The 25,302-nt window shown below is 32.9% G+C and overlaps 1 pseudogene; it reads left to right on the forward strand.

Annotated features, from left to right (window-relative positions):
- The first annotated feature begins 8,494 nt into the window (after positions 1-8,494).
- On the forward strand, positions 8,495-9,455 carry LOC145156268 (auxin-responsive protein SAUR50 pseudogene; annotated as a pseudogene).
- The last annotated feature ends 15,847 nt before the right edge of the window (positions 9,456-25,302 follow it).

Here is a 25,302-nt window from a genome sequence, read left to right on the forward strand (position 1 = left end):
AAAACTCATAAAATGACATGTGGAAAGAAAATTAATTCAAAATAACCTCAAAATGACATTTGACAAATTGAATGAGATTGTGACAAGTAGCATAAAAAACATAATTAATTAGAGAGGATTAAACATATTAACAAAAAAACTATTTGTTTTTTCTAAAACAAATTTTATGTAACCAAAATGCATGGAAAAATGATTATATAAAAAATAAGCACTTTTAAAATATAAGTTGCCAAAGAAAAAAAAATATGAACATTTCTTTAACCAAAAAGAAATTCATGTTTGTTTTCCAAAAACCAAAGATCATCTACAATAAAAAAAATCATTATAACATATAAAAGATGGTTTTGGTACCACTGATGGATTTTGATACATAAATTAGAGAGTTATTCACAAAAACCGCAAAATAAGCATTTTTAAAGAAAAAACCTAGTTTATTTTAGATCATTTTAAAACAAAACGATCATGGATCCTTTTACATAGGTTAGAATGATACAAACATAACTATATAGTGTTTTAGAATGACAACCTTTGGAGTCTTGGGCCCACTTGGTTTTTGGGTGTTGAATTATACGACAAGATCAAAGAGTATGCTATTCTCTAGAAGTATCCACCACCAAGAATAAGGCAAGTTGGAAATCTAGTTTCTTCTTGTATTTTTAAGTTTCTTAAGCCTTTAATCACTTAATAAGTAAGCACTAAAAGAGAAAACACAAGGAAGCTTTAAACACCAAAAACTAATTTCAAAATAGAGCAAGTGTGTTGCCTAAAGAGGGCTATGGTTTTAGAGAGAAAGAATGGTCAAAACAACTAGCTTTTTTCATTTATAAGGTTTTCTTATATAATCTCATGCAAAGTAAGGATTACACATTATTAAACTATAAAGTATTGGCTACTAAAGCAAACATGGGGAATAAGATGAGGGAAGTTGACAAGCAAAAACACCAACTAATTAGTTAAGTCATTGTTAGCCAAAGTCTCCAAAACATTTGTACATGACTTATTTATCATATTATATTATATAGTAACTAGTTTCTTCTCTCTTTTATTATTATTTTCATAAAACAATAATTTTCATCTAATTAAATAGAAGACATGAATTTATTTATTAATAATCAAATACTTAATAAATATTCAATAAGTACCAACTTGATTAAGGTGTGACCCTATAGGATCGTATGTTATTAGCAATATCACTCAATAATGATTCTTGAGCATATAGATCCAACACACCATGAAAAGCCTTCCCAAGCTCATGCCCTGAGTGATCTTTAAAGAGTAAATAAGTTTGCCCACACTACTTATTTCCTCACAAATACGCATGGTTTCAAATTGTAGTTGTATGCTAAAGTTATTTTTTTATCTGCTATATGATATCGTATAACCATACAAGTGAGTCAAATATGCCAAGTACATATGATGCTAGACAAGTAGCTTCGACGGTTATGTTTTATTAGATTTTGAACTTTTGATTTTTTTGACTTGTTTTGGGTTAGATAGAAACTATTTTTTCTAGATTTTATTATTATGAATAGAATTTGTATATGTCTTGGATGTAGATATTTTGAAACTCATGAAATTGTTGATAACCCCCACACAAATTTCAAATTTGTAGTAAGATTTTGATTTTTCGTTAGTTTTTTTATAATTAAGATAACAACACGGGTTACATTGTGTATAATTACTTATCATGGATAATTTTTTTAATAGTAATCAATAAAAATATTTTTTTAAGAAAAAAGCTATGGGATAACTCTAGATCTACCATTGAATTCAGAGTTCCCTCTTAGAATTGGAGGTCTCATACAACTACACCACCCAAACACCCTACGACCTTGTTAACTCTATTCAAATCGGAATATATTTATTGTGTTGTGAAATTATAATTTAATTAATCTCTAAATTAAATTTAATTTTAAGAAGAATACAAACCGAAGAAACCATATCAAACGACCATAAGACTAAAGGGTGTACCCTCTCACTACCTCTCACTTTTTCCCTGCCACCTCTTTACCATGTCATTTTCCCCTCACTTGCTCACTGATAGGAAATGAGCAGTTAGTACTCTCTCTCACATTCATTTTCATTTTCCTTTTAATTAAATATATTAACATGTAATTTAATAATTATATAAAACTAAAATCGTCACACCAAATTAGCATGAAGGTTGTTATGTCCAACGCAGTCGTATACTTCCCCTTTGTTCATCATGTATTCTGACGTATTAATACCCACTCCTTCGGATATTTATAAATTTTCATGTTCATTGGAGTGGAAAATCATTTTTTCTTCTTCTTATAAATTCATATTATACAATATGGCGCATGCATAAATCAAGCTATATATTCTTCTATGCTCGAATGACTATGTCGAATATTATTGGTGGATTACTTCTAGAGGAATTCTTCTTTGAATTCTTGCAATCACTCTATCAACTTCCAACATCCGAAGAGGAATCTAAGTCTTCAAAGGTTGTAATTTTTTCTTTATATGGTTGTCTTAATCTTTCTATACATGCAATCCTTGGTTGGATAAAAATATTTTATGTTATTCGAGTTTAAAACGCTCCCGTTGTTATATTTATTGTTTTGGAACCAAAATTTTAAATAAAATCCAATAAGATCCTATCAATAAGGTAGTAACGATGAATGTATGATGTTCAATTCACTTGAAACTACACATCATACGATTTCTAAAGGCAGATGTCGTTGAATATCAGTGATTGAACATTCATGTTGTTGTTGGCACCCGATACACAAAAAATGCATGCCATATATTATGGTACATATGCCCACCCCGAATGCCATCAATAAATACTACCATGCATTCTAAGGAACACATGCTTCTTTTTAAAGATTGATAACAGAGCGAATATCGAGGAAGAATCTTTCGTTTTTCAGTATATTCTTCAAAAAAGAATACATGAATTTATATAGGGAAGTTGATAACAACCTATTCTACCTTGGGCCTTAATTCTTGGATCTAATAATATCTATACTATAATCAACACAAATCTTATCTATTTTTAAATATGGCTCTCGTTAACACTCCCGCTTAGGGTGGAGAATGTATATCCAACATCCCCAGCTTGTCAAGAGAGCACTCGAACACTCTCCTACACACTACTTTCGTTAACATATCCGCCAGTTAATCTTTTGAGCTTACATGTGGTAATTCTATCGTTTTTCGCTCTAGGTGGTCCTTCAAGAAATGCTTGTCAATCTCAACATGCTTAGTCCTATCATGAAGAACATGATTATTGGCTATCTTCACAGGTGATTCGTTATCACAATAAAGTTTAATAGGGCTCGTTAGAGATACATCAATGTCTCGAAGAATTCACTTTATCCACAGTAGTTTGCGTACACCATTCACCATTCCTCTATACTTAGCTTCTGCACTTGATCTTGAGACCGCCTTTTGTTTCTAACTTCTCCAAGTAACCAAATTACCTCCAACAAAAGTGAAATACCCTGAAGTAGATTTACCATTTGTTCGGTCACCTGCCTAATCTGCATCAGTGTATCCCTTCAAACTACGGTCTTGATTCTTCCCAAAAAACAAGCCTTTCCCAGGAGTAGCTTTAAGATATGTAAGAATTCGATATACTACCTTCATATGTTCTTCAATAGGAGCATGCATGAATCTGCTGACAACACTCACAACATATGCAATGTCGGGCCTCGTGTGTGACAAGTAAATAAGTTTTCCAACAAGCTTTTGGTATATCTCTTTATTAGCTAGGACTTGATTTGTTAATATGGCCAGTCGATGATTTGTTTCAATCGGTGTGTTAATGGGCTTACAATCAAGCATTCCAGTTTCTTCTAACAGGTCTAGTATATATTTCTGTTGGCACATATTGATCCCAATTTTTGACCTTGATACTTCAATACCCAAGAAATACTTAAGCTCACCCAAGTCCTTTAATTCGAATTCAGTAGCGAGCCTTTCTTGAATTTTAGCTATTTCTTCATCATCATTACCTGTTACCACCATATCATCTACGTATACTACAAGTGTTGTAATTTTATTGTTTTCATTTTTAGCAAAAAAAGTATGGTCTGCATCACTTTGTTTGTATCCAATCTTCTTCATAAACGCCGAGAACCTACCAAACCAAGCTCGAGGTGATTGCTTCAGCCCATATAACGCCTTTTTTAGCTTACAAACTTTCCGAGCCTCCATGTAGACTTCTTCTTCTAGATACTCGTTTAGAAACACGTTTTTTACATCCAATTGTCTCAAGGGCCAGTTTTCGTTAGCCGCTATGGAAAATAACACTCTTATTGTATTCATCTTTGCCACCGGGGCAAAGGTATCTCCGTAGTCAATCCCGTATTTCTGTGTGTGCCCTTTTTCCATGAGTCTTGCCTTGAACCGGTCGATATTTCCACTTGAATCTAACTTCACAGTAAATATCCATATGTACGCCACTACTTTCTTTCCATAAGGCAGCGTTACAAGCTCCCATGTATGATTTTTAATTAGAGATTCTATCTCTTCCATGATTGCCTTCTTCCATCTTTCATCTTTCATAGTTTCATACACATCTCGTGGTATCAAAACGGTGGATAACTCGTTAATTATCGTCGTGTGGGAGCTAGCTAAGCGATGTTGCGAGATATAATTACCAATAGGATACTTAGATTTTGCCTTCAAGTCAGCTTGGTATTGCGTCTTTAGAATTCCTCAAGTACTTCTTACTGTAAAACACGATTCAAAGTTACCGCCAGCGGGTACCTGATCTTGGGCTGGATGTTCTTGGGCTTGTATTCATTTTCCTGGACAAAATCAGACGTAACACTTTCATTATTAGTTAGGTTGTTAGTTCTATCCAGCCCATGAATGGTATCATCATCATCAGGTTCCGTTTCGGGTTCTACATAATCAGATTCCATTTAGGGTTCTACTTCGGGATCTGGTTCATCTCGATGATCGGTATTTTGATCACAGATTTTAATTTCAAACACTTCAGTTTCAATAGCATTCACTTCTTCATTTCTCTCCTCCTGAAGTGAACTCTCATCTTTAAAGAACTGCAAGGTTTCATGAAACGACACATCATGCGATACACATATCTTATTTTCGATTGGATTGTAGCACCGATAACCCTTTTTCTGAGTAGCATATTCTATGAACATGCATCTAACAGCCCTTGGTTCAAGTTTTCCTATATTTTGATGAACATATTCTGTACACCCAAATATTTGTGGCTCAAGTCCAAGGTTAATAGGTTGTTGTACAAGCTCTTGAAGTTTTTGCAAAGGCGTGGAAAAACCAATAACACGAGAAGGCATTATATTCATGAGATATGCCGCGGATCGAACTGCCTCACCCCATAAATTTCGCGGTACGTTCATGTCGAACAAGGAGGCATGTACGATTTCAAGAACTTGTCTATTTCTTTGTTCAGCCAGTCCATTTTGCTGGGGGATTCTGGGACAAGAGGTTTGATGTCGGATAGAGTTTTCTTGGCAAAAACACGTCATGGCATGATTTATGTACTACCTCCGTTATTGGACTGTAATATCTGGATATCTATCCTATATTCAGTCTTGATCAGGTGATGTAGTTCTTTAAATGCAGACAATACATCGCCTTTATTTTTTAGCAAGAAATTCAAATGATCCTAGTACATTCATCAACAAAAGTCACAAAGTAATGAGTTCCACTGGGAGTGGAGATTGGGGCCGGCCCCCATACATATGAATGTATTTTTTAAAAGGGAACAAAGACTTTATTATCACTAGGAGTATATGAAATTCTTGTGTTCTTTGCCAATTCACAAATACCACATTTAAAATCACTTTCACGAAGGTTCAAAAACAAATTCGGTTTCAACTTTTTCAAATAACTAAAAGATAAATGTCCTAGACGACGGTGCCATAACATCGCCATATACTTATTCGCCTCCTTTATTCCGGTATGAAGTGCATGACTCTTATGATTCTCTTCGAGATAATACAACCGCCCCCTTCTAGTACCATAACAAAGAATCTTGTGTGTCTCTATGTCCTGAAACACACAGTCATTTGGCCAGAAAATTACATAACAATTCAATGCTTCTGTGATTTGACTAATTGAGAGTAGGTTAGAAGACAAAGATGGAACTACAAGAACTGAGTCCAGATTCATAGAACTCGACACCTATACAACCCCTTTACATGTCACATTTTCAAGTTCCCCACTCGCAGTTTGTATTATACTTTGTTTAGGTGCATGTAAAGTTGTCAAAAGGTTTTTATCATTTATCATGTGGTCTGTAGCACCTGTGTCAATTATCCATTTACTAATTTTTGTTTGGTTTTGACGAGATATACCGAAGGCAGTCGTACTGGTGTGTGCTTGATTAAGCTTCTTTCTAGGCTTTTTTTTGTGAAGTCCCACCACTCCGGATAGCCTATGATCGCATAACATCTTTGCTTTGTGTGGCCTTCTTCTCCGCAGTGAGTACATGTAAACGAGTTTTTCTTCCCATTCGAGTTCTTTCCCTTTTGAGGGCCGTTACGTGAGACCATATGTACCATGCTATCGGGTTCAACTTTTGGTTCTTCCATGGTTTGTCTGGAGTCTCTTCGAATGTAAGCATAACTACACTCCAAACTCAAACGTGGGTCTTTCCTTAGGATTTCACTTCTAGCTAGGTTAAACTCGGAGTCCAACCCAACCAAAAAAATGTGTACACGGAGACGAGTCATTGTCTTATTTTCGGACACAGTACCATCAACAGTCTCCTCTTGCGTGGTAATTCGAATATCAATTTCTAGGAAGATGCTCACCAATTCGTTGTAGTACGTCGGTAGAGCACGCCCATTATGCCGGGTGTTGAAAGACCGGCGGTTCAATTCGAATAGCTGAGTTTCATCACTTCTTTCGTAGAATGTTTTCCCGATTGCCTCCCATATTTCAGCCGCCGTCTGAAGTCAGATAAAGCGGCGGATCAGGGACGGGTTTATGGGATCAATTAGCCAGCTCTTGACACGATTGTTGCCGATCAGCCAAGATTCGAGTTGTTTCTCATCGCGGTTGGTAGGCTTCGGGGTTTTTCCAGTGATAAAACTAGACTTGTTACATGCCCCGATGCGCATGTCCATTAGTTGAGACCACAACGGGTATTTCCTATCGTCGAGGGTAATTCTGGTAGGGAATGGTGCGTCCTGGACATTCTGGACAATCATCGGGTTTGAGTTGGATGAGTTTTCTTTGTCGCCCATTCATAGATTTCCGATTCGAGGGATTCAGATCAAGTTCAACAATATTTGGAAGACTCTGATACCATAAAGATTGATAACAGAGTGAATATGGAGGAAGAATCTTCCGTTTTTCAGTATATTCTTAAAAAAATAATACATGAATTTATAAAGGGAAATTGATAACAACTTATTCTACCTTGGGCCTTAATTCTTGGATCTAATAATATCTATACTACAATTAACACAAATCTTATCTGTTTCTAAATATTGCTCTCATTAACACTTTTTATGTGTTATATACAATTAGTGAACATCGTTAATTGTTGGTTTACATAAATATCAAACGTGGTAGAGGATAATCACAACTTTAGCAAACTTGTACATACATTTTCATATCGTTCGCTCTAACTTCATCAAATACTCATACGAAGAGTCGCTCCCATGCCAAATCCTATTTGACGCATTGTCGTTGCACATTTTTAAATTGGAGAGAAACATTGTCCGCCTCTCGCATCCCACTTTAGATGAAAATATGGAAATCAATTCGTCACGTCATCAACTATGTGTAGGAATAAATCTATCATCATGTCAAATCAAGATGGTTGTGCCCAGTCACACAATATCTATGTAAAAGACCTTTTCTGGTTTTTGAACACATACTTTGGGCTTCCTGTTTTGTAGATAAGTAAGTGTTGTTTGCATAATGTTCTCAATAAAATCCGATTCCCGTAGAGTCAATATATCCGGCAAAATGGAAGAAGATGATTACATTTTCAATTTGATATATAGAGAATGTTTGAAGTTTTTATGTTGAAGTTTAAAATAGAATAAATGTTAGTTTATTTATAATGGAGAAAAAGAAAAAAAAAATTAATGTTCCAACAGTAAAAAAAAGAAGAAGAATATGCACTAGAAAAAAAAAATCCGCCAAATAAGTGGTTCCACCGTATCACCGCACAGCGCCCGATATAATGTCCACAACAATACCGCAATGACACAACAGCACACTGGTGACATATTATCACCTCGCGGTGTGTGGGACATGTAGACCCTCTCCCCTAAACCAAAGTAACACTTCAAAAAAAGATGTGGGATGTTGTTTTCCAATGATATGAAACGAAAATAAACACTTTTAACATGTTTCATGCATTGAATACCCCCAAAAACACTAGCGGTTGGTCTCTTCTTTCCTTCACCAGCAAACCCACATGCCTCTCTCTCTCTCTCTCTCTCTCTCTCTATATATATATATATATATATATATATATATATATATATATTATGCATATATATAGGCAAGTAGTTATAAAAAAAGAGAGTGTGAGCTCTGAAAATGGCTTTCAAGAAATCATCAGGGAAACTGTCACAAGCAGCACTTTTGAAGCAGATAGTAAAGAGGTGTTCGAGTTTGGGTAGGAAACAGCAGCAACACTACGACGATGTCCCCAAAGGACACTTTGTTGTGTACGTTGGTGAAAACCGGAGTCGATATATCATTCCTATATCCTTCTTGTCACGTACTGAGTTCCAAACCCTTCTTCACCAAGCTGAAGAAGAGTTTGGATTTGATAACGACATGGGTCTCACTATTCCTTGTCAAGAACAAGTTTTTGAGTCTCTTACTTCCATGCTTCGGTAGTTACACTAAGCTTAATCAACTACAAGAGTACCACACTACCACTACATTTTATTTACCCCTTTCCTTATATAGCTCGGGAAATCATGCATATTGATGCTCAAGTCATCTGATATCAGATGACTGGAGTATGCAACATTCAATGATGCCTACTTTTTTAACCATTTTATGCTGTTTGAATAGATGAGTACTGGAGCATAAGTAGTCTTTGTGGACTTTTTTTTCCTTAACATTAAGAGCTATCTTGATAAATGGTGTTAAAGAATATCTGAGAAAATAACACAAAAATATGAGAACTGAGAAGAAAATAAACATTGCAACTTAAAGTGGCTATTGATGGAAAGATCAAGGTTTGTAGTTTCCTCCAGACATGTAAAGATTTATCCACCCATTGGGAGATTACTCAAAACCCGTTGCAGAATAAGGGTTTTCTAGGCTTATCTAGAAGTTTTGAGTATAAATATGTGTATGTAATAATGTATTATCTGATTTAAGATAGTCCGAGTGTACATATTGTTGCAGATTAGGATAGTTGTTCGCTTGTTTTATATGACTTGTTGCATTAGCGTTGTCATGTAACTTTTAATATGATACAATTTGTTATTATGTTAATATAACATGTAATTTAGTATCAAATTGTATTTGACTAAAACCTCAACATTTATGACCGAGTTCGGTAGATGATATATACAATAATCGAAGCTTAAGTATTTACAATTGTTTAAAAGAAAAAAAAAATAACAATATTGTGCCAACTTTGGTTAATTTCTTTATTATAGTATTATAGTTTTATACATTTACTTTAGTTTTAACATATTCTATCTTTTAATACTTCTATTTCTTTCTATACAATATTCTTTGAATTCTTTCCAGTAATTACAATCTCTTTCAAATATATAATAATGTTCATTGTTATAGTTTAGAAAAACTTCATATTATATATATATATATATATATATATATATATATATATATATATATATATATATATATATATATATATATATAGAGAGAGAGAGAGAGAGAGAGAGTTGGGTTCAACAAGGAACCAATATTTTCTTAATTTTTAAGGCAAATTTTTCATCAACAAAAAAAAACTAAAAATATAAATATTCATAACTTTTTATCCTCCATCCGTTGATATCAAATTAGATAAAAAAAAAATTTTGATCTGTTCAGATTCACCCTACGAAATCTGTGCATATTTACACTGTGAATTTATACAGAATTAAAGATTTATACCGAATATTCATAATTTGAATCTGAACAAATAAAAAAAGTAAAAAAGAAATATATCAAATTTGATATTAATTGAAAGAAGATAAAAAGTTATGAATTCTATATTTTTAGAAATTTTTTCGATAAATAATAAAATCTAAACTTGAAAAAATAATAGTTCTTTTATTCTATGGTTTAAAATAATTCATTGTTGAACTTTTGCGTGAATATATATATATATATATATATATATATATATATATATATATATATATATATATATATATATATATATATATATATCAAGTTTGTAAAAAACGTTTGACGTTAGCTAGTCGGTGGACTAGGGTTACGGTATTAATCGGCTAGGCGGAGATTAATCGGGGGATTAATCGCGGACCATTAATTGCTAATTCGTTGACTTTAAGAAAATTATATATGACTAATATCATAACAAAGTTCATAAATACCACTAATATCATAATAAAATAAGTTAATATGATTAATACAACAACAATCTTTCGTCAAATAGTTTCTATTGAGTTAGAACTTATTCAAAGTGTTAAAATTTCATTATTTTCTACTACTTCACACATTATGTAGGTAGGGATTAATCGCTAGATGCTCTCTAATCGGTCAGGTAGCGCCTAGGGATTATTCGGAGATTAATCGCGAGTTAGTCGGGATTTTTACAACAGTATATATATATATATATATATATATATATATATATATATAAAGAGAGAGATGCTTTTTAGTAGAATAAATATGTAATTGTATGTTTTACTAATATAGATACAGTTTAAAAGTAAAAAATACTTAGTATTTTTTTTGAAGAATTATAAAAACATATTATTTCTGTTTATATAAGTATAGATATATTTTTTCAAAAATAAACATACATTTTTACAGTTTTAAAAATATAATTAAAATTTTTATATGTAGAAATATGTTATGTATGTAAAATATAAATATTTTTTTTAATTTGTATTACCACACTTTTGATATATATATATATATATATATATATATATATATATATATATATATATATATATATATATATATATATGTGTGTGTGTGTGTGTCAAAATCCGTATTTATACTTCTAAAAACTATATCTATATTTTTAGAAATATATTTGTACTTATAAAAATAAAAAGTATATATTTATACCATTGAAAATTATAACTATAGTTGAAAATATGTAAACATATGCATTAATAATTTTATACTTTTAATAACACATTTTTACATTTTAAAGAATATAATTACACAAAAAACTCGTGTATAAAAAATAACATTTAAAAAATGATATTTAATTAAAAGCCATTCGTATACAAATATATATTTATGTTTTCGTACATATACTGTGAAAAAAAAACATAATTATGGTAAAAAATTCTTAGATTTATAAACATAAAGGTTTTTTTTACCAATTTTATTTCATTGTAACATGAAAACATATGAACTTGCAAAGTTTTGGTATTAACGCACTAAATTGCAAAGATTTGGTACTAACGCACTAAACAACGACTTTAGGGTAAAATACTTGAGGTCGAATTTAGTTGTGAGGTGTAGAAGTGTCTTTTTTCTTATATTAGTTTCGAAGTCTGTCTTGTATGTTTGTATAAGAGCACATCTTTGTGTCGAAACGTTATTGTATTAGCCCTTGTGTATATTTTTGTATGCTTCTGTAATCCCTATAAATAGGTGATCGGTACTAGAGTTAGAGTAACTTTTTGTGGATTCGCTACTTTTACTCTAAACATTCTCTGTATCTTTCAGAAGCTATAATCGAGTCATCCAGATCTTATTTACTCTTTGTGTTCATAATTCAATTTAAACCCTGATTTCGTTTCTTATACTCGATCTATAACAAGTACAAAAATTGCGTTTTTTTTTTTGAAAAACTTAAAGGTTTTTATATCACGGATGACTTTACTTCAAGTGAAACTAAGCAAGGGCTTAGGGCCTCTAATCTAAGGGACCCCAATTAACCCACATCTCGATTAGTGATTCTCCATACGATATCCATGCATGCCATAGAAGAAAACATCTTCCAAGCGACCGCCAACCGTTCTTCTTCCAATCTTCTTTCTCCGCTTCTTGTTCTCTGATTCTCCATTCTCGGCAGAAGCAACCATTACCAATCTCCAATCCCGAGTGAATATTAATCAATTCTTCATTCTTTATTAGTTAATTCGTTGATTCTCGATTCTTTTTCTTCCTCACTGAAAACTTCATGGCTATCAACTATCGTCAAGAAGACAAGAAGATAATAATTGAAAGTCCGATACAGTGAAATAATATATTTTTCTTGACTTCTTCCTCTGATAATTTGATTCCCCATTGTTGATTCTTATTTCTCCATTAGTCTATTAGGCTTATGTTTGATATATGGAATATGTATAATTGTATATCAGTTTTCGAACCTTCTATAATTCCATTATCTGAATTTCGAATATCCAAATCTGATTATTTGACTAATAGATTATCTACTAGGGTTTGTATGGAAATATTGTGGTGTATCATTTGTTCAGTTTTTTCATTTATGAATTATGATGTGGCTATGATTTTTGTGGATGCTCTAGTAGTCTAGTTTGTATGGAAATATGTTCCAATTTTAACAATATGGTGTAAGTTGATGTTCTTGATATTTTATCAACGAAAATCTATCTTTGAACTAAGTGTGTAGTACATTACCATTGAATCAGGTTTGGAACTAAATGTGTAGTACATTACCATTAAATCAGGGTTTATAACATTAAGTATAGTAAATGCCAAAGGGCCCAAAAATTTTGGTTCGGTTAGAGCCCCTAAACTGGTTGGGCCGTCCCTGGTGGAAGTCTGCAAGACAAAAACCTTAACGTAAATATATCTATATTTTTTACTTAATTAAATAGTGTTTTGAAAAACATATATTTATTTGTAAAAGTGTTTATTAACTTATTTGGCTATGAAAGAATTTTTAGTTGGTACTAAAACACAATATGTTGATAGGTTGTCTTTCGATAATTGTTGTTTATAAATTGGAAATGACAAACATAAACATCTTTGCATATTATTAATTATTTTCATATTAAGTTTATGTTTTTAAAATTTATAAAAAAAATGTATAAATAATACTAAAAATATATATTTATAATAAAAATTAATATAATCTATCTAAATAACATATCAAATATATTTTATATAGAACTTTATATTAATATTATTAAATGCATATGATTACCAAAACCTATCTTTTATATAGGGGATAATGACTTAAAATAGTAATATACTTTTCGATTTGTACACATTTGGTCACTGAGTTGTTTTCGTCCATATTTTCCCCTTCAACTTATTTAGATGTACACATTCAATCCTTATGACCGGCTACTACAGATAAGTTAGAAAAAAATGATTTAATAGGGTAATATATTTCTCACTTTGTACACATTTAGTTCTTAATATTTCTTGTTGCAATATAATTGTTGTTGTGTTTTTACATTTGCAATATGTATAAACAGTTTCTTTAAGTTTTTCTCACGAAATCCTACATGGCACAATCATTAATGACGTGTTCGGGTGTGACATCCCCAATTTTCAGAACCGAAAAAATATTTTCTTTACACTTTAAAGATCATAATATCTTTTATTGCGGGAAATTCCTAGTAAAATAAAACAATTTGAGTACATGAGATTTGTTTCAAAATAATAAAACTAGAGGATGTATGTCACACCTCGACCCGCAGCAGAAACGTCGTGGTTGTGACATAAAACGTTGGAATCATAGTCAACAAACATATATTGAACAATATGATACTTAAATATAATTATTGCAAACTTAGTTGTCCGGAATGAAATTACATATTTCAATGTTTTAATGAGGCATCATCACTTAAACATTTTAACAGAATATAATATAAAGTGATATAGGGTCCGATCAAGAAGATCATCACAAGAGTTAAGAAAGATAATTCCTAAAGGAATAACGTCATTCTTCTTGCTTTAGTTAAGTGGGAATACACACATTTTAAAGATACATCAACAAAATTGATGGTGAGTTCCATAGGTTTTGACACAATTAGTTCTTGATAAACATGAACTTTTATAAAACATGAATTGTATGCAAAAAGTACATTGGTCTTTATAATTCAAATTTTAAAAATGACAATAACGAGCACACACTCAACTCTAATAGGTTTGTACAGGAAGTCCATTTCAAGTGTAGAGGTTAATTTACTTGAAAAACAGAAGTCAAAGTTAACATGATTTCGTAACAATAAATATTAAGTACTTACTTTACTAAATAAAGAATTATACTTAACCAAATTTCTAACTATAAATCCTTATCATACAATTTTGTTATAACTTGTATTAGTATTTTCGATATGAACTCTAGGGTGATGAAAAGTTTATAACTGAGCTATATGACATGTAATCTGCCTCTGTGAAGCATAATATATGAGTTGGTGTTGTAGTCATAACGACGATTCATTAATACCGTGAATAAATATTTTAAGAAGTTATCGTCCGCTTGTCTTGTCACATGAAGGTTGTATCTAGCAACTACGGACGGGGATGTCAACATATATAAAACTATACACAACGTTCTACGCTCTTAACGGTTAACGATTATTTCAGAGGTCTTTGCTAAGTTGTTTTGTTAGTTTGATGAATAAAAAAACTCTAGTAGAGATCCCGACCTGGTTATACTTTTACAAGAAATTAAATATCCTCCTACTTTAATGCTCATTAAATGGTGACAAAACTCTAGTAGAGATTCCTACAAATCCTCCTACCAAATTAAATGGTGACATGTGTAACATTTAATGCTCATTTAATGAAATTTGATGATATTTTTGTATACTAATATGACACATGTCATCATTTAAATGAGTAGGAGGATTGGTAGGACAAAATTAGGAGGATATTTAATTTCTCATTTTACAATTCCTTTTGTTTAGAAACTTTAATATTGTAAGATTTAATAATCTTATGTGTAGAATTATTAAATTTTTCTAATGAAAATCGGGCAGCATAACGTCTATGTTTGGAGTAAAACGAGATTTCAACTCAATTGAAGTCAACCAAATTTGATCATTCATTAAATGTATAAACAACATATTTAAAATGAATGCTAAAAATAAGTAAATATGATAATGAACGATAATAATATTTCAAAATTTTTTCAGAAAAGTCCTAATATTTTGAGAAAAGTTTTAATAAAGTCCTAAATTTAATTTTTTTTAACAGAAAATTCCCAACTATTTAACTTTCTGATAGAAAAGCCTAAGAAATCAGCTAATTTATCCACTTTAACCCTTTTTGACATGTTCAACAGTTATGAGACCAAATCGTTAACTTTTGCAAAACAACGGGACTTTTCTGCAGATTTCGTCAAAATTTGTATATAATGTATAAACATATTCTTTTACGTATTTATATGTATTTTTACATATTTACATATTTTTTAAGTTTATATATGTATATGTTTATGTATTTTAATGTATTTTAAATGTATAAACGTATTTGTTTTATATATTTATATGTACTTTTAAGTATTTTACATATATTTTTATATATCTTTATGTGTTATTTTTTTGTATTACGTATTTATATGTATTTTTACGTATTTATGTATTATTAATGTTTATTATATGGATGTTTATGTATTTTTATGTATTTTAAATGTATAAATATATTTTATTTATTTAAATATATTTTTAAGTATTTTAAATATTTTTATGTGTTATTTTTTATGTATTACATATTTACGTGTATTTTTACGTATTTATTTATTTTTTAGGTTTTTTATATAGATGTTTGTTTTTATGTATTGTAAACGATCAAATGTTTTTTGTATGTATTTTTAAGTATTTTACATATTTTATATGTATTTTTATGTGTTATTTATTATTTATATGTATTTATGTATTTTTTAAGCTCTTTATACAGATGTTTATGTATTTTTGTATATTTTAAATGTGAAAACGTATTTTTTATTAAACCTATAATATTAAAATAGTATGTGTATATATATATATATATATATATATATATATATATATATATATATATATGTGTGTGTGTGTGTGTATGTATATATTAAACCTATAATATTATAATAGTATAATGGTTGAATTTTAAACTTTTAAAATATTAGGGTTTGGAACTAATTGTTTCAAAGTGAGACTTTGCATTTACAAATTCCAAAACTTGAGGGAAAGTTTTGAACTATTCTAAAAACTTTTGGTATCCATAACTTATGAGTTTAATATAGGTTTTATGAAAAGACTCTTGACATTCCAAGTTATGGAGTTCATAAAAACATTTATATAAAAGACTCTTCAAGTTCCATAACTTGAGGACAAGTTGTGGAAGACTTAAAACCATTTTATGATGACATTTAAAATGAGACTTTTCACTTCCGTAACTTGAGGAGAAGTTATGGATCTCACCAAAAACAATTAGATCAAAAATTCCAACTAACAAAATCAAACAAGTTGCTTATGATCTAATTAAACTCATAAGTTAAGATAATTCATATCAAACAAGTTTCAAGAAATTAGCCTAATCATATAAATATGTCAACACGATAGGTTACAACCTCAAGTCGTGTGCTAGTGTTTAACAATAGGTTTACTCTTGATTAGTTCTTTAAACTTTCAAGATCTGTAAGACTCCCACTGACCTCTTGACATATAAGATTCACTTTGTCAAGAAACATTCTTGACAAACAAATATTCAAGAGTTAGTTGGGTTTCTTATCAAGTCAAACACTTCACACAATTGGCCTTAGTTGGACTTTGTTTTATCCAAAATATCATAACTTACCAATTTCAAATGTACAAGAGTAGAAAACATTTTACTCTACATTTGATAAGTGTTATAAACCTTTCTTAATTTAGTGTCACTCAAGGCACAAGCTTGGAGTATGACTCCAAGAATTGTTTTTGGAACGGAGTATGACTCATCTTCTAGATTTAACCATTTCAACAATTCATGATTCCTCTTCTTAGCCATACAAATGCACTAAGATATCCTTAGAGGATCAATTGTGATATGGTTTTCCATAATCATCAAGATCATCATAAAACACGATACTAAAGTACTCTCCCATCTTTTCAGATCGGAGAAACTTTTATCTTTCTGCCTAATTTGATTCTTCTCATTCGTTCTGCCATACATTGAACTTTTCCAATGATTCAGAATTATACTTAAACTTGTAAGCATAACCATATTTACTAAACTTTAGTAAATCATGACGAATAGTCTTATCGTTCTTTATGGTGGACCTGACCAGCCCACACCCAGTGTACCCGATCCCCTAGTCCTTCACTTGACTCACATATACATGTGATCAAGGAAATAGTCTTAATTTCCTAAAGATGAAAATTCTCATTCATCACACAATACAAGTTGCATGATTCCAAGTTTCTATCCAACTGAAACTTGGGTGATGAGAATCTTTCCTTATTTGGTAAATCTTGACATTACCACAACCAAAAGAATCAAATCCATTTTCCAATATTGCTATCAATGGAAATATATAAGCAACAATTTTCACAAATGCCATTGTAAGAATACTCTAAAATAAGATAAAAAAAACTTTTCTTTATTTATTAAAGATTTGCGGAAAACTTGTCCTTACAATGCAAATACAAGTGAAAACTAAGTTACTACATATTTCTAAGCAATCTATCATAACTCTTAAGCACCAGCTCAAGAATCTGATCATCGAACCATGCGATCGAAATTCATTCCTTAGCGATCAGAATCAACCTACTCTTCTTTTAAGCTTCCTTTGATTCTACAAAACATCAAAATGCAACCTTGTCACATCATGTATTAAGAATCTCCAAATAGGAACTTAATAGAGTTAGACAGTGGACTTTACCTGAAGTAGAGTCAAACAATTTTGACTTTACCATCCTTGCGATCTTTCAGGTAAATTTGGCAGCTTCGCAACCAGTGCCCCTTCTCTTGGCAATAGAAACATATGGACTCTTTGGGAATGGTACATGGGACTATCTCAGACTTAGCATTTCTCTTTACCATTTGGTCAACCGGATTGACTATGGCCGATCCCTTTCCATTGGGAAGAGAAGACTTTTCTGGACTTCCAATGTTTCCATTGTCGATGTCCATGTAAGTTTGGGAAGTAGATCTTCCAATCAAATTTGCTTTACCAGTGCTCCAAATCATTGCTGATTCAGCAGCAACAAGCAAATATGTTAGATCAATAAGGGTCATATCGTGATCTCCCATATAGTAGTCCTTAAAGAACCCACTATATGACTTAGGAAGTGATTGAAGAACCCAGTCAATAGCCAACTTCCTTGAGACTTCAACACCCAACTCTCCCAGCTTGTCAATATGTAAATTCATCTTGAGGACGTGAGCATATACAAACTTTCCTTCCTGCCAATAGGGCTTTGAGTGACCTTGAACTTGTGGTTTAGGGAGAATTATTGTAGGAGGTGGAGGAAATGAAGTTCCACTACAACACGAAGAAGAAATTAATCTTTCACCTTGATCGCCTTGTGGAAAATCATCTTTATTAGGAAGGATTTTTCCAAAAGATTTAGGAAGACAATAGTTGTCTGAACTAGACATTTATAATGGGAGAAATTCAAGTTTAGTTGATTTTAGTCCTTAATATAACACCCAACATGAAATATTAAGGCTAGGACACAATACAATATTTTACAATTCGGAAGAGGGATGCCGTAATCCGAATGCAAAATATTTGAAGGTAGGTAAATGACGATCTACCAATTTCCACCATGAAAAACGAAATTGATTATTAAGTTTTAAATGGATTGAAATTCCTAAATCCTTTGAGATTCATTGAATTTTTCAATGGCATGTTTAAATCTCGATTGTTTTCATAACAACCGGGAAGCAATGGTAGGCCCTTGTGCTACCAGGTGGCAAGAAATTAAGAGTGAACAAGTTTAGTCCATATGAGTTTGGATTTGTCACTAACCTTGTCTTGTGATTATGGTTATGAGAAATTCACATGGATAGGAACACATACACCATAAAATCTAAGTGTCATAAGGTTTCTCTCCAATTCATGAAAATGATTGTGAGGAAACGCTTTCACTAAGTAGATTTTAATAGTTAGCAATTGTGATATTTGTATTCTCAAATTTGATTATGATTATGGCATCACTATTCATAGTTTGAATTGTGAGAAATGACAAAGGTCTAAACATTTGAGACTTATTGTTGTAAGTTATACAATTGTTTAGACACACATGTGAGCTATCTAAGGAAAGGTGTATGAGTTTGAGAAGCCTAGATAAAGTCTTATCGAAGCATCTCGTGTCAAAATCTGAACTTTGGTAAGAAAGTCAATAAGTATTGATTTCTAGAAGTCCAACTGATTTCTGGGTACATGTCAAAGCTAGTGGGAGCATAAGTGTTATGCTAGTAAGATAATAATTATTGTGCTAGTGGGAGCATAATTATTATGGTAAGTGTTCCAAGTTAGCAATGTTGATTATAGAAAACAAAAGTTTCAATTCGCAAAGTTGTGGATTTGAAAAGTTGTTTTGCTATAATTAAGGGAGAGGAATTTATACTTCATTTTAATTCTAAAAGCTTAGATTGAGATTTTTTAATCAAATTTAGTCAAGGATATATATGAATGCTATGTTGGAATGGTTCAACATAAGGAAATTCTATATATGAGAATGTTAATTGCGTTCTCAAATTTTGATTATGATTACGGCATCCCTCTTTATAATCAAAATTATGAGAACATGGCAAATAGAAATATTGTAGCAAAAGACTGGTCAAGTATCATGTCTTTGTGAATCGTGTCCAATATGCTTCGGATATAGGATCGATTGAATATGCTATAATATTCTCGTGTTCCAATTTTCTAAATGCCTAGGGCATTAAGAGGGAAAAAAGAATAGAACCGGATATGACTAAAGTGGTTAAACAACTATAAAGGTCAATCTAAGGTTCGCTAAAGATTGGTCGCTTAAGGACAGTTGGAAGTATAGTAATGGATGGAACATATTGGCATTATTATGAATAGACAGGATTCTATTAATAATGAGTTGTCGCATAGCAAGATATGGAATGTTTCCATATTTGGAGTTGGAGATTAAGAATACATGAGAAAGTTAGAAACTTTTATGCAAGAAGGATGTTCAAAGGAATGTACTTTGAATTTGAGACTTCAATTCCTTGGAATTGTTTTGTTAACAATCTCTAGTGGAAAGTTTTATAAGCTCGTTGGTCAAGTCTCTGTGACTTTTGGTACCATGACATTACAAAGGCTGCATTACATGATAGTTTAGCAATGAAAAGAGTTTGGAATTATTACACTTACAATAAAGATTTGGAATTGTGAAATGAGCATCATTGAAATGTTTTTCAATTGATCTCTTTCACAAAGTGAGGACCATAGACAAACATAGTATGCATGCTTGGAGCATGGCATAGCTATTGTTTTAATTCAAGTATTAAATTGATAAATCGAAACGTTATACAATGAATAATGAGTAATCAATATGACACTCAAAAGTTTTGGGGCCATATAGGATTAGTATTATTCTTGTGTTTCACTTTGCATGTTTTGACTTCCTGAATAACTAGGTTATTCAAACCATCCACAGTCGATCATACTATGGAAGTAGGTATTGATGCAAGACTGTCATGAATGGGTCTGTAGTTTGTCTAGGACAAGGTGGCTGCAGTGTTCAACCCATGCTCATTTGAATACTCCTGGAATAAGATTCGAGTATTGGATTCAACCCATGCTCATTTGAATCACTTCATGGATTTTATCACAAGTGATTGTGAGACGATAATATCTTATATTCTTGAAATAGAGACAAGTGAGTTGTAGTTGCGAGTCCGTTGCACATTGACGTATGTAAACGCACCAGTAACTTGGTGTTATAAAACATATTGTTGTGTGTAATTTGATGAGTAGGTACAAGCAAGCATTTGGGTCGAAGTTTATCCGTTCCTTTTACCCCATGTGGATAAGAGCGATATCTGTGGGCCCATCGATGATTTAGTGATGACACCCCTAAGTGCTTGGCCAAGCCTGGACTGATTTGATTTGTTCAATTAGTCGTTCGTCATAAATCGGATATCGGGAAACAACAAATGGATAGAGAGAATGATTATAATCCATGTCTCAGTCTATATGATATCTAGAATGGAGGAATATATGATCCCTTATCTAATGGACGCGTCATTGACTAGGTCAGAGTTCGACAACGACTTTTAAGAGCTACGATTGCTAGTCGGGTTGTGGAGTCGTACTTGCAATAAAAGTTACTAGACTTATCCAAGTGGGAGACTGTTGGGTTAAGTGTCTAAGCCCATAACTATAATTGGTATGTACTTGACCCGAGAGTAGCATGGTCCATTTGGGTTGCATATCACTAGGACAATTTAATAGGATGGACTTTTGAGAAGAGGTTATTTATGATTTGTTAATATATTATAAGTTCTAATATATTAATATGAATCATATGATTTAATTAGTATTGATAAAGAATTAATTTGGAATTAATTTTTTGCTCAAAAGAGACTTTAAATATATGGGGATTGATTTGGTAAATCAATGATTCTTATAGTGTGGGCCAATTGTTACTTAGGATGGGATAAACCAATATGGTAGTCCATGGATAGTCCATGGAGGTTTAACCCATGGATCCTAAGTAAGATGAAAAGTCATTCACATTAGGGTTTAAATGAATGTAACCCTAATCCTAGCCACACTATATAAGAAGCCCCTTAGCATCTAAAATCGTGCACTAGACACTAGTGATCCTTGGAGTTCCATGAGTCGATTTTGGTGCAAGAAATACTCTCTCAAAAGTCTCCTTTGTTCTAGGTGTGTTGTGATTCCATTTGAGGTGCATCACTTGGGGCACTAAGTTATTAAAGGCCAAACTCAAGAAGTTCTACAAGCTACAACTAAGAGGTAACTGTATAACTCCCTTTGGTGTTGATTATATCAATTCCATGCTAGTTGTAGGCTTAATGCTTTGGAAACAATATTGCATGTATAATTAGAGAAAAAATAGATCCAAAGCATTTTGGGTTGTATGTGCACCATAGGATGTTGTAGTATACAAAAAACAACAATGTTATCTTGGATTGTAGTATACAAAAACCAACAATGTTATCTTGGAGTTCCAGAAGGGAAAAAGGATCAATGTAGTTCCCTGCAGATGATCCTGTGTCCGAAGTGGAGGTTCGAGATACATGCTTGTCATCTCCTATGTTCACTGGTGATTCAGGGGTAGGACCAGACTTGGTTGTTGTAGCTGCAGTGTCTTGTTTGGGAGTGGATTCAATTTCGCCTTCAGGATTGACTTTAACTTGATCCTCTATACGAATTTCATTGTCGATTGGTTCCGAAGAGGATGAAGAGAGTCTGAAGTCCAAATCCAGCCTTGATGAGGAAGGATTTGAAGGAAATAGAAATGATGTGAACAGCTTGGGAGCAGCGACTGAGGCTCCTTCATCAGAGAACATAACTTCGTCGAAATGTTCTTCATTGGGATCTGAGTGCATGAAATCATGAAGATGACTCTAACAACAAAGGGCATGTTGCTCTAAATGGCCCTATTCCTCATGGAGATGAGAGTTGCTTCGACTTGAGATCTGGTGAGCTCCGGATGTCTTGTCTGAGCCCTATCAACAAAATCTTCCCATATAGGATCATTAACTCTTGGTTGTACTGTACCCTTACCGGGTATTAGACCAGTTGAGGCACCTAAGGTTAGAGGTACAACTCCAACCTCGGAACAGGTGGGGTCTGGAACAGGGGTTTCGGACCGTGCTTGTGAAGAAGAAAGTGGCATATCAAATGTGATTCGTTGGTTTGTTCCAGGGGTCAAGGAACTATCGTCAACACCGGCATCACCTTGTTGGGAAGGTGAGGGTGGATTATGTGGAGACTCCCCGTGTGTGTGCGTGTGATTTTGAAGCTCCGAAGGGTACTTCGAAAGAGTGGGTAGGTGGGGTAGAAGGATGGCAAAAGTCAGCTGGAGTGTCCTTGGCTCCTTCCTGTTGAGAGGAGGAACCGACTTTGGTTCTCTTTCTGGATTTTGGCTTGGAGGGGGATGATTTCCTTTTGGCGGACTTCTTTTTTTTGCCTCTGGAAGGAACTACTTTGGCCTTGTCTGCGATGGGCTCAACATAGATATAGGTAGATTGTGTAGGGCTATACACAATCGAAGTCTCTAAGTGTTGTTTCAAATAAATGGACTCGGACAGAATCAAGGCTAGCATGTGTTCCGGTAAACGCCTGACAGGTCCTAAAGACTTTTGGTCCAGAAGGCGATAGGATTTAATAGTTTTAAAAGTAAGAAGTACGTCATCCGGAATGGTGCTGATAGGAATGGGCTCATTGCGTTCCTTGTATAGTTGTTGGATGGTAAGAGCCCAAAATCGAGGGCTTGACATCTCATGTTGCTTGCGGTTGATGGCATAATTCCAAAAGTCTTGCCATATAACTTTAGTGAGATCAACTGCATTTGTCTTTCCGGAGAAGATGTTGTAAACAACGTAATACCAGTCCTCGCTGAGTGAGTCAATTCCGCCATGTTTCCCTGACAATCCTCTTACGATGAAGAGCATGAGAACAGTCCACAATCCTGATACAACAGACTTCTTGAACTTCTTTGCCTTGTACTCTTCACTGTACCCAATGTGGTTTAGAAACGACTGAAACTATTCAGCCGTTGGTTCTTGAACTTTGAAGTTTTCTGGGTTTTCTTCAACGCCAATCGCCTTCAAGAATGTCGATTTGTGAACTGCTACGATTCTGTCTCCAGTTATCTTGGTTTCAAGAACATCATTTTCGATCTTGATTCGTTCGAAAGCAGCATGAAGTAGACAGAGAGGAATTGGTGGGTCTGGTATCTTGGTAAGAGGAACAGAGATGGGATGATTTGCGATGAACTCGATCATAACACGGATTGATTCATCATAGTCGTTTGGATCCAGAGAGAAACGTTGAGTAGTGTATCTGAGGAAAGGTTCTGATGACATGGATGATGAAGAACCCTTCGGTGATTTCTTTTTGTGTGTAGGCTTGGCGATTATGGGAGCAGTTTGAATAGATGCCATTATTGCAGGTTGAGAGCTTGAAAAACACTTGAACTGAGAGAAAAGAAGTAAGATGAAGGTTTTGAGAGCGTAACGGGTAAAAGAGGTTTCGACTGGATTTTATAGGTTCAGGAAATCAACGGGTCGGGTCAAAAAGTAATGATGAGATCCATATTTGGAACCGGATTGCATTAAATGAGTTACCAAAAATGGGGCTGAGTTGACCTGATATGAGTAAAGTAGCCATGATTTAAGGTGAAGAATGGAAACCGTCGCTTATGACATGATGTTTGCTTTTGCAGACGTAGGTAAAAGTTACGAGTTTCAAGGGTAAAAGATAATCACCAATAAAGAAGTAACCGTTAGAAACGTTTCACCTTAAAACCTTTTGGACTTCAGCATGGGTTTTAATTTCGGAACAATGGAGTTCTGGATTGTTTTTAAACCGGTTTCTTATAAAGTGTCCGGGATGAATTTTAGTGATCTCGGAACATGAAAGAGTTTTGAACCATAATCCGGAATAAAGCATTTGAGTTAAAAAATCCGGAGTGATTTTTGAAAAATTTCGGAGTCAAGAGTCCGGAGTGAAATGTTAATGAAGTTCCGGATCAAAAATTTTATGAGATTCTAGAGTGAGCTTTGAAATGTTCCGGGGTGAAATTTAAATATCTCCCTAAGTGAGATTTGAAAAACTTATGGAATAAATTTTGAGAAACTTCCGGAGTGAAAAGAGTTTAATACTGTTCTATACTTGAATTCCGGGATGATCTTATGAAGTAAGTTCTGAGATGAAGGTAGCACCAATCTGACTATATTGGTCATGAACATCTTATGATAAGAGGAGCTGTACAACTTAAAACTCTAAGAGATGGTTAGAGAAAAAGACACGTAAAAGGACCCTATTTATTCGGAGAGGCAATAGTTCCGAGATGAAAAGCGATTTGGCTTCGAAACTAATTCTCTTTATGATGTTTCTATCAGAGAGTGCAAGCCTCTTGAAAGAACTGAGGATCAGACATCATCTTACCCATTTTTTTTTTCAGAAAACCATTTAATTTGGTTTTGTCTAATGCCTTAGTAAAGACATCAACAATTTCGTCATCAGATGGAACAAAAATAAGTTCAATGTTACCATTCAAAACATGATCTTTAATGAAATGGTATCGTATG

This window comes from Lactuca virosa, chromosome 2 (assembly GCF_052849685.1).
Source record: "Lactuca virosa cultivar CGN04683 chromosome 2, Lactuca_virosa_CGN04683_v6, whole genome shotgun sequence".
Taxonomy (NCBI): domain Eukaryota; kingdom Viridiplantae; phylum Streptophyta; class Magnoliopsida; order Asterales; family Asteraceae; genus Lactuca; species Lactuca virosa.